Below are 9,936 nucleotides of genomic sequence, written 5' to 3'. Positions count from 1 at the left end.
GGTCTGAAGCCCAGGAGTTGTATTTGGGCAGGAGACAGAGATGTGGGAGTCATCAGAAAATAGATGGCAGTTGAAGCTCTGAAACAAGACATCACCAAACAGAAGAATAAGAATGACCCTAGAGTGCGTGGTAGCAATGGGGTCAGTAGCAGAAGAAGAACCGGGAAGGATTCACAGTGGTGTAGTTGGGGGGAGAGAAGGGAGTGAGAGAAGGAGCAGTGCCCTGGAGAGTCAAGTGCTGCAGAGAAGAAAGGGAGGTAGGGTGGGGAACATCTGTGACTTTAGGAAAGTGGTTCATTGGTGACTGCTGAGCGCAGCTTCAGTGAACGGTGGCAGTAGATCTGGAGGAAAGTGACTCAGTGAATGTGAGGTGAGCAAATGGAGACGTCGGTGTAAACGCCCCTCTTGAGGTTGTGGAAGCGGCTCACGTTTTTGAGGCAGGGCTGGGTTTGTTTTTCAGAAATAGGGACTTGAGCATATTCTCTGCAGAAGCCCGGACAGGCAGTGAGACTAGTAAAGACTGTTGTCATGTAGTTAGAGGCAGAGTCTCAGTTCTACTCCTTCTCTTACCTCTGTCACATTGAATACTTTTGCTCTTTCTTAAATCACCAGTTGGCTCCTGGGGCTCCCAGGCCTTTCTGGGTTTGTTCACCTCTTGTGTTAAGTCTGTTCTCATGCTGCTATGAAGCAATACCCGAAACTGGGTAATTTATAAAGGAAAGAGGTTTAATTGACTCACAGTTCTGCAAGACTCGGGTGGCCTCAGGAAACTTATGGTCATTGGCAGAAGGGGAAGCAAACATGTCCTTCACATGGCAGCAGGAGAGAAAAGTGCAAAGGGGGAAAACCCCTTATATAAAACCATCAAATCTTGTGAGAACTCACTATCATGAGAACAACATGAGGGTAACTGCCCCCATGATTCAATTACCTCCTGCTGGGTCCCTCCCATGACACGTGGGGATTATGGGAACTACAATTCAAGATGAGATTTGGCTGGGGATGTAGCCAAACCGCATCACCCCTGTTAGAGGTGGAGGATTTGCTGTGCCCCTGTCACTGCCAACCCTACTGCCACCAGGGCAGTCATGTCTCACATGGTGTGACATTTGGTATCCCCACTCCTTCACCCACTTGTGCCTTCAGAGAGGACTCGGAGCCCTCAGGAGAGCTGCAGGGTAGTCCCGTAAATAGCCAGGGGCCAGTGAGATGATGTACTCTGAGGAGAGGCTTCCCACAGTACAGTACAAACCTTAGGTGTCAAATGTGCTATGAGGACACTGAGGCATTGTACTTTCAGCACCTGTGGCAGGTAAGTGGGGCCCAGGCCAGCCACAACAGTCCTTTCATTTCCCCATGGTGCTGTCCCAATGTCATAATTTTCTTTGTCATGATGTGGGAAGCACTGCCTGATGGGGCCCCACCTCCAGCACATTGGCTGCCTGTCACTTGGCTTCCTGAATGGTATTTAAATGCACCCCGCATCACTGTTGGGTCTCAGCAAACTCTCTGGCCTCTTCTTCAATTTGCCCTCTGCATACTGGGAAAGCCTATTTAACTTTGCCTGGCATCTGTGTGGAAGAAGCACTTCTTAGGCAAAGAGCTCCTGGAAGACAATCTCCCTAGCAACAACGAAGCATCCTCTCTACAGTCTTTTCTGCTTCTCTTTTGTTGTTATCTGGATGACAGGGATTGAATCTGGCCTCTGCCCATATTAAATGCTGTCTGGGGCTGGAAACAAGCCTCAAAACATGTTTTAAATAATTTATTTCCCCCCATCTCCCCTAAGTCTGCCCACCATGCATATGCTTGATTAAAATTATCCCCCAGCGATCAATTGCGAGTGACAGTGACCCTCCTAAAGGTAGTCTACTTAGCCTCTGGGCTCAGGCAGCACACCTGTGTCTGATTAGACACTGTTACCCTGCTTGAACATGTGCCACATGAAAGCAGCTTTCTCTCGTGCTCTCGTAGTGGGAGATGCTTTCTTGTAATGTTAATGCGGGGCTAGGCTTTTCTCCTGCTGATCCTTTGCCTGGAATGTTCTCCTCTTCCTTGTCACCAGCCAGAGCACCACTAAATCAGTGTAAACTCCTTAAGGGAAGACTAAAGTCCTGGGAAGTGGGGTCATCCTGGCCTTATCTCCTTAAAGAATCTAACTCTTCAAGGGGGTCTTCCCTGTTAACCCTCTGTATTAGTTGGCTAGGGCTGCAGTTGCCAGTACCATGAACTGGCTGACTTAAACAACAGAAACTAATTTTCTCACAGTTTTGGAGATCAAGGTCAAGGTGCCAGCAGGTTTGGTTTCTCCTGAGACCTCTTTCTTTGGCTTGCAGATGGCCACCTTCTTGCTGTGTCCTCCCACGGCCTTTCATCTGCGTGTATGCATCCCTAATGTTTCTTCCTTTTTTTTTATAAGGACGTGAGTCCTATCCAATTAGGGTCCCACCCTTATGAGCTCATTCAGCCTTAATTACTTCTTCAAAGGCTTTAGCTCCAAATATAGTCACACTGAGGGTTAGGGCTTCAACATATGAATTTTAAGGGAACACAGTTCAGTCCACCTCATTACCCTTAACGTTCTCCCTTTTTCTGTATTCTCTCCAGTGCTTGGATATTGCATCAGTTTCCTATAATTGCTTTAGCAAATTACTAAAAACTTGGTGGCTAAAAACAACAGAAATTTATTGTCTCACAGTTCTAGAGGCCAGAATTCTGAAATCGGTGTCACTGGGCCGAAATCAAGCTGTCAGCAAGGCTGTACTCCCTCCAGAGGCTCTGGGGGGAAATCTGTCCCTTGCCTTTTTCGCTTTTTGGTGGCTGGCAGCATTCCTTGATTTCTGGATGCATCAGTCCATCCTCTGTGGTCACATTGTCTACTCCTCTTCTGGCCAAATTTCCCTTTGCCCCTCTCTTATAGGGACAATCGTGATTGCATTTAGGGTCCACCCAGTTAATCCAGAATAATACCCCATCTCAAGATCCTTAACTTAATCATATCTGTAAGGTTCCTTTTACCAAGTAAGGTGAATTTTTTAGGTTCCAGACATTAGAATCTCCTATCTTGGGGGCCATTATTCCACTAGCCACAGGAGTATTGTTCATAATATATCATTTGAGGTTTTAACAAATGATATGATATATCATTTGATGTTTTAACAAATGATATGATATATCATTTGATGTTTTAACAAATGATATGATATATCATTTGATGTTTAACAGCTGACCTACAAGAAGAGCCCTTGTTGCCAGGGCAGGAGACACAAAGATGTTTTTGCTGGGTGTGTTCAGACAAGATCACACCCTTCATACCATAATCTAGACCCTTGGCTCTGTCCTCCCACATGACCTTCGCCTGAGGGGAGGGGCTGGGGATTAGGGAGCCAAGGAATCTCCCTGGGGAGGTGAGGTTTCAGATGATCCAGGGGTTGGAAGAAGTTTCTCCCATGCATTTTTATCTCATGGCTGGTTAGAGGGGTGGGCATCCCACTCCCAGAAGCCATTTCACTTTGAATACTTTGTTTACTTCTGGTTAGAAGAGTCTCCAGGAGTGTGGGCTCTGGTAAGAAGGTCCCATTTTCCCTGGTCTTATACAGCCAGGTCTGCTTCTTGTATTTTGCTATCGTGACACTTTTACAATTTTTCCTCTCAATTACCTAAGGTGCCTGATGAATATTCAACATGTTGATGAAGTCCAGAGTGCCAGATGTATTGAAAATGAGTAATTTTAATCAACGGTGAACCTACCACTTTATTTTTTTTTTTTAAAAAGAGGGCAATTACTGAAGCTTCACAAACAGTGCTTTATTTAGTCATAGGAGCCATGATCTGGTACTAGGACGGGAGGACTTTATTGGCTGCTAATCTAAGATTGTGTTTGTCTGTTCTCCCTTCTTGCCATTTATGGTGAAAAACCTTCCAGAGCACCACAAGTGTTTTGTTTCTTGTTTCTAGTCCCATCCCAATTTCATTTTCATGCAACGGGAGTCAGGTTTGGAAGATAATTACCAATTTCCTTTTCCTACTTTGAACAATTCCCCTGCTTACTGTACAAAGTTGTGTCTGAACATTACTGCTTGTTCTGAAAAACTCAGTATGTAGTTTTTAATGTCGTTTCAAGCCTTTTGAAGTTTCATCTGTTTCTGGGGCTTTGCTAATGGTTTACCTTAGAGTGCAGAAAGAACTTATAAAGGAGATGTCAGGAGAAAATAATAATCTCCTCAATGCAATCATGTCATTAAGATGCTATTGTTAAGAGTGGGGGATGAGGCAGAGGAAAGACCAGACAGTGACTTAGAAACATGAGCATTTGGCATCAAAGGCATTACTGTCTTGAAGCCTTCTGGCCTGTAAGGTGTATGGAAACATGTCAGTTATGGAGAGTTTTATATTAATCTCCTGTACCATCTAATTTGGTTGATTCAAAATTAGGTGTAATTGCAAGTACTCTTCTGGCACTAGGGAAACCAGCCAACAATAACCTTCATTATCTCTTCTGGTGAAGGCCACATTTGCTCTCAGGTAAATTCTCTTAGAAAAGCTCATCACTGCCCATTTTTCTTTGGTCCCAGGCAAAATTATGCATTACATGAACTCACTCTTCATGCTTTTCCTGGTCTCTCTTGCTACTTTGTCCCAGGCCAGTTGCTAGAGACTTGTGCTCCCACAGTGGGCACCTGATAAAAAGTGAGTTCACTTTTCATTGTTGGTGGCTTGCAGATGTTGTTACTCCTGGAATTATTCTAAGGGGACTCCATGCCTAATAGAAAGCCTCACCCAAAAAGGAACCCACCTCCAAGGGTAGATTTTTCTAGCCCTGGGGCAGCTAAGTGTAGAAGAAAGTGTTTTGAGCAGTGCTGTTTTTCTAGGGTCACACAAGTTCTGCCTATTTCACTTGTAACAATGCTGCCTGTGGGTATAAGGATGACATCCTTTGGAGTTTTAATGCACATTTCCTGGGACTTAAAGATGGGAATTTTCTATGGACACAGTACCTCAAAGGGTTTCTTTGCTGGGATTTTCAAGACCCAAATTTAATGAAAGAATCTTTTCACTATAGATGATCCTTGACTTATGATGGGGGTTACGTCCTGATAAGCCCATTGTAAGTTAAAAAATGTAAGTAGAAAATGTGTTTTCAATTAGGAACCATCCTAACTTGGGAACCATCTGTACTTGTGTGGGTATTTGTGGTGCAAACGTTGGGGACCATGTGTTATGCTGATAATGACCATCTTGCTGATATGCCTTGTAGGGTAAGGACTCACCCTGGGAGAGAGTGTGAGTTTCCCTGAGGGGTGGACAGTCCAGACATCACCTCTGGGAAGAGGCAGGTCCTCGGAAATCTGAGGCTTCTGCTCCTCTCTGAGCCTCAGTTTTATGAGTCTGGACTTCAAGGAGTTTGAGAGAACTTCCAGGGCTATTTCTACTCAATTGTTTTTCCTACTTTGTAAGCCAGAACTCCTGGCTCCTTTGGGTTCTAATGACCCAGGAGACTCTTCAATGACATTTGGATTCTGTTTCTTGGGGAGCTTTCTTCCTTAATCTTGGGGATACTCAAAGTGTAAGCCAACCTGGGAAAAGATGGATTAAAAGAAGTTCTGAGGCGGGAGGATCACGAGTTTAGGAGATCAAGACCATCCTGGCTAACAAGGTGGAACCCTGTCTCTACTAAAAATACAAAAAAAATTAGCTGGGCGTGGTGATGGGCACCTGCAGTCCCAGCTGCTAGGGAGGCTGAGGCAGGAGAATGGTGTGAACCTGGGAAGCGGAGCTTGAAGTGAATCGAGATGGCGCCACTGCACTCCAGCCTGGGTGACAGAGCAAGATTCCGTCTCAAAAAAAAAAAAAAAAAAAGTTCCTGGGGCGGGGCACAGTGGCTCACGCCTGTAATCCCAGCACTTTGGGAGGCCAAGGTGAGTGGATCATTTGAGGTCAGGAGTTTGAGACCAGCCTGGCCAACATGGTGAAACCCCGCCTGTACTAAATACAAAAATTAGCCAGGCATGGTGGTGAGCACCTGTAGTCCCAGCTACTTGGGAAGCTGAGGTAGCAGAATCAGTTGAAACCAGGAGGCGGAGGTTGCAGTGAGCTGATTGCGCTACTGCATTCCAGCTTGGGTGACAGTGAGACTCTGTCTCAAAAAGTTCCTGGGGATATAGCTGGTGGGACAACTGCCCAGTGTGTTCAGCCCAGGGACTGTAATATCAGCTTGCTTCATCTGGAGTTGTTTCAGGAGACACTTAGCCCGTCTCACTTCCTTCACCTTCCTAAATGACTTCCCCTGAGCACCTCACGTCAGCCTCACTATTGAGGTGTCCCTACTCTGGCCTTCAGGTCTCTGAATGGGCACTATAGACTGGGCATGAGCTTTCACAAAATGCTGGCTAATTTTATACAAATATCTATCCTGGGAACCACCTGTTCAGCAGTCTGATTCTAGACTCTTTTCTTCTTCTACTGGAGTCTTAGGAGTGGATCCCAATCTTGCAGACCTAGAAGTAGGCATTTTTTACTCCAATCCCTGTTTCTGGACTGTTTTGAATAGAAGCACTACCAGGATGTGAGTGTATCTTTTGGTTTGCTCATAATATTCTTTTCCTTCCAAGAATGCCCCCTCTTCGTAAAATGATCTCAGCAGACCCTCAAGGTACCTTTTGGGTCCTTCTCTTCCACAAAACTGCCCCAGGTCTCTCCCTCCCCAGAACTCAAAGCTCTTTTTTCCCGCAGTGATCCTTTTGGCAATGAATCACGCGCATACTTTGTGACATACTCCAATAATCACTTTATGGTGAGCATAATACCCACTTCACTGACTCAGCTTTGCTCATTTTGATGTATGGCAGACATCTCTTGTCTGCGTGATGAGTCTCTGGAATATTAACTCTATTCTGCATGATGGCTTTGCTTTGGGCAGATGTTTTTATCTATCACCCGTGTCGATCTGCTTTCCATGAGGGAAATTTGGCTGACCTTCAGAGGATGGGATTACTGACCTCCCGGGAGCCAATGGAAGTGACATCATTAACGGATTTTTTTTTTTTTTAACAGCAAAAATGGAAGATAATTAAATGCAGCACAGTAGTTGTAAAACAGATTTCATTGTGTTATACATCACTTCATAAAGTAAGCATAGTTCCCGTTCTTCCACATGATGCTTTTTGCAGCATTGTACCACAGAATAATGACTCCCTAATAACTCAGCTGAAAAATATTTAGATCTACTTGCTCTAAGAATAAGGTCAACATTAAACATTCTCAGATGAAAAGCTTGCTGGATGAAATAGTGCACCATCAGAATAAAGCATGCAATATATTTACAGTCAGATGAAACAAGTGTGTCCATAAATCTACCAAAAGACCATCTCCTCCTTTAGGAAATACATATATTGCTTAGCCAGTACCAATAAGTTAATGTCGTGTGAATAATTTGGGGTATTCTGGCCTTCCTGAATCTCATACAGTCAAAACCAACCAGAAGGCTTCCCCTCTGGGTTGATGGCTTATCATTTGGCATCTGGAAGCTTCTCTTATTTTGCTGGATATGGCTTTCTAGTGGGTGGCTGGCTTGACTTGCCTAAGAAAAAGTAAGTCAATCATTCAGATTAATCTGGCAGGCTAATTCTAAAATCGGATTTTATGAGAATTGCTAGATTTGGGCCTAGGTTAACCTCATTTCCAAAAGAAAAACTCTTACTGGAGAGAAGCCATCATGTTGGCTCATTCTATCGTGTTTATATATTTCACAGTAAAATGATTCAGTCTTGCCAGGTTCCATATTGGAAGTAGGATTAGAACTGCATCACTGAGTATTTTCTTTTGTCTGTTCTAAAATATTTATCAAGTTAACTTATGGACTTCTGGATTTTTTCCATTCCAGGACTTCATTCATGGGGAGCCTTCAGAAAAAACAGGTCACTTGCAGTAATATAGAAGGACTAAACTGTGATTCTGGAGACCTGGGTTTCTCTTTGCTGTTCAACCAGTGTAGTCTGTTGTGTGTGCTGTTAACAGTGATTTCTGGCTCAGTGAAATGTGATAATGACTTCACATTTGTGAAGAGCTAAGTATCCTGATATTTTGATCTTTTCAAGCAGATAATTTCAGGCAGAAATAATATAGCTTGTCTTTTGTTAGGTCTCACTAGGGGAAAAAAATTGCTCACAAGAGCCTTGCCTACCTCAACAAGAAGGGTCTCTACTTATACAAATGGCATGGTTTCTTTTCTGGTTATTGGGTCACAGGTGGCTCGCCATTTGCAAATAAAGTACATCTTGGGTTTCCTTATCTTTAAACAAGTAAAGATAAATTAGCTTAAAGTGGGAGAAGGTTCACAGGATGAGAACATCAATTCAGCTCACAGCAGGTGTGGGTCTAAAGTGCCTCTCTGCAGGAAAGAAAGCCACCACCAGCTGTCCACCTGCTCTCCAGGGAAGGGACCAGACATTGGAAAGGCTGCCTCGGGAGAAGTGACTCAACAAAATCATAAGCTGGATGTAGCTTTGTTTCCTCTTTCTAATATGGGCATATTTATTGCCATCTCAATTACACCTAATTCAATTAATGGAAGAAAATGTACAGGAAAGGACTCCCAGAAACTAAAATGCTAACTGTAGGCAGGATGTGTGATTAATATTTAGACTCTATCAAACCCAATACTGGCAGGGCTGTTCTCTCCCCAGTACTTTCCCGAGAGGGAGCAGAGCTAATGCACAGCCATACTCCTCCACTATTCATGAAATAGTTTCATCTTCACCTTGAGGTCACGCTATAGATGAAGAGTAAAATGAAAGACTGAATATGATCAATACTAATTAAAATGGGGGGGAGGTATTGAAAGAGTCTAAAATTGGCTACAAATAATGAGATACATTAGACTCTTCGTCACTAACAAGATTTAGAATAGGCTGGGAAATTTCTATTTGGAACTGTGAACTGTGACGGGTGTGGTCCAACAGAAAAAACACTGGAGAGTCATGGGTAATGAAATACAAGTGAGAAGTTAAGGAAAGCACGCAATGCCCTACGGCAAGCTTGTCCAACCTGTGGCCCGTATGAAGCTCAACACAAAATTTTAAACTTTCTTAAAACAGTCAGATTTTTTTTTGTTGTTGCAATTTTCTATTTTTATTTTTTAAGCTCATCAACTATGGTTAGTGTTAGTGTATTTTACATGTAGCCCAAGAAAATTCTTCCAATGCAGTCCAGGGAGGCTAAAATATTGGACACCCCTGTCTAGGGGAACTTGTTTCGTCTACTTGGTTAGTTGTCCTAACTGCATTTCACCTGCAGTCCAAAGGTTATTTTAGATGATAGAATTGCAAGAACCCCAAACCCAAAGAAAGAATCGTTGAAGTGGTTGGGAGAGGAGGTCATTTCTGAGATACATTTCCAGGAGAAATACAAGTTTGAGAGAAGGAGCTGGTAGTTACTGTGTGCAAGTGTTTTTCTTTGATGGGGAAGGAGTGGTTGGCAAAGGGACAGGAATCTGTGTGTACATTTCCTGCTCCTGTTTCCTTAACCACCATCCTCAGGGCATCTCTGGCACCTTGGGGTCGGGTAAGTGCTCTCTACTGCCCTCGGTTTAGCTGCCTTAATCTTGTCTATATGGCGCTTTCTGTGTGAAAAGACATTTGCCTTACAGGGATGAAACTGGACTTGCAGGAGTTTGCTGTAGAAGGTGTTCAAGTCAGGAAGATGCTCAGAAATGAGCACTGAGAGGGTGGCATCAGTGTTGACTTAAAAAAAAAAAAATCTGACCTCACATGTTCATTTTTCCTAAAGTAGAGAGGCTCAGTTTCTAGCCTCTCAAACCATAAGGAAGTAATCAAAATGAGAGTAGATGGAAATCATCTCTTACCTTAAGGGCTCATGTACATTTCAGAGAAGCAATTTCTCTAGCTACACTTATTCTCTTATGGTCTTGTTTGTTAC

The sequence above is a fragment of the Hylobates moloch genome, unplaced genomic scaffold (assembly GCF_009828535.3).
Source record: "Hylobates moloch isolate HMO894 unplaced genomic scaffold, HMol_V3 SCAFFOLD_15, whole genome shotgun sequence".
Taxonomy (NCBI): domain Eukaryota; kingdom Metazoa; phylum Chordata; class Mammalia; order Primates; family Hylobatidae; genus Hylobates; species Hylobates moloch.
The sequence above is the reverse complement of the archived record's forward strand: the minus strand, read 5'-3'. Positions refer to the sequence as shown.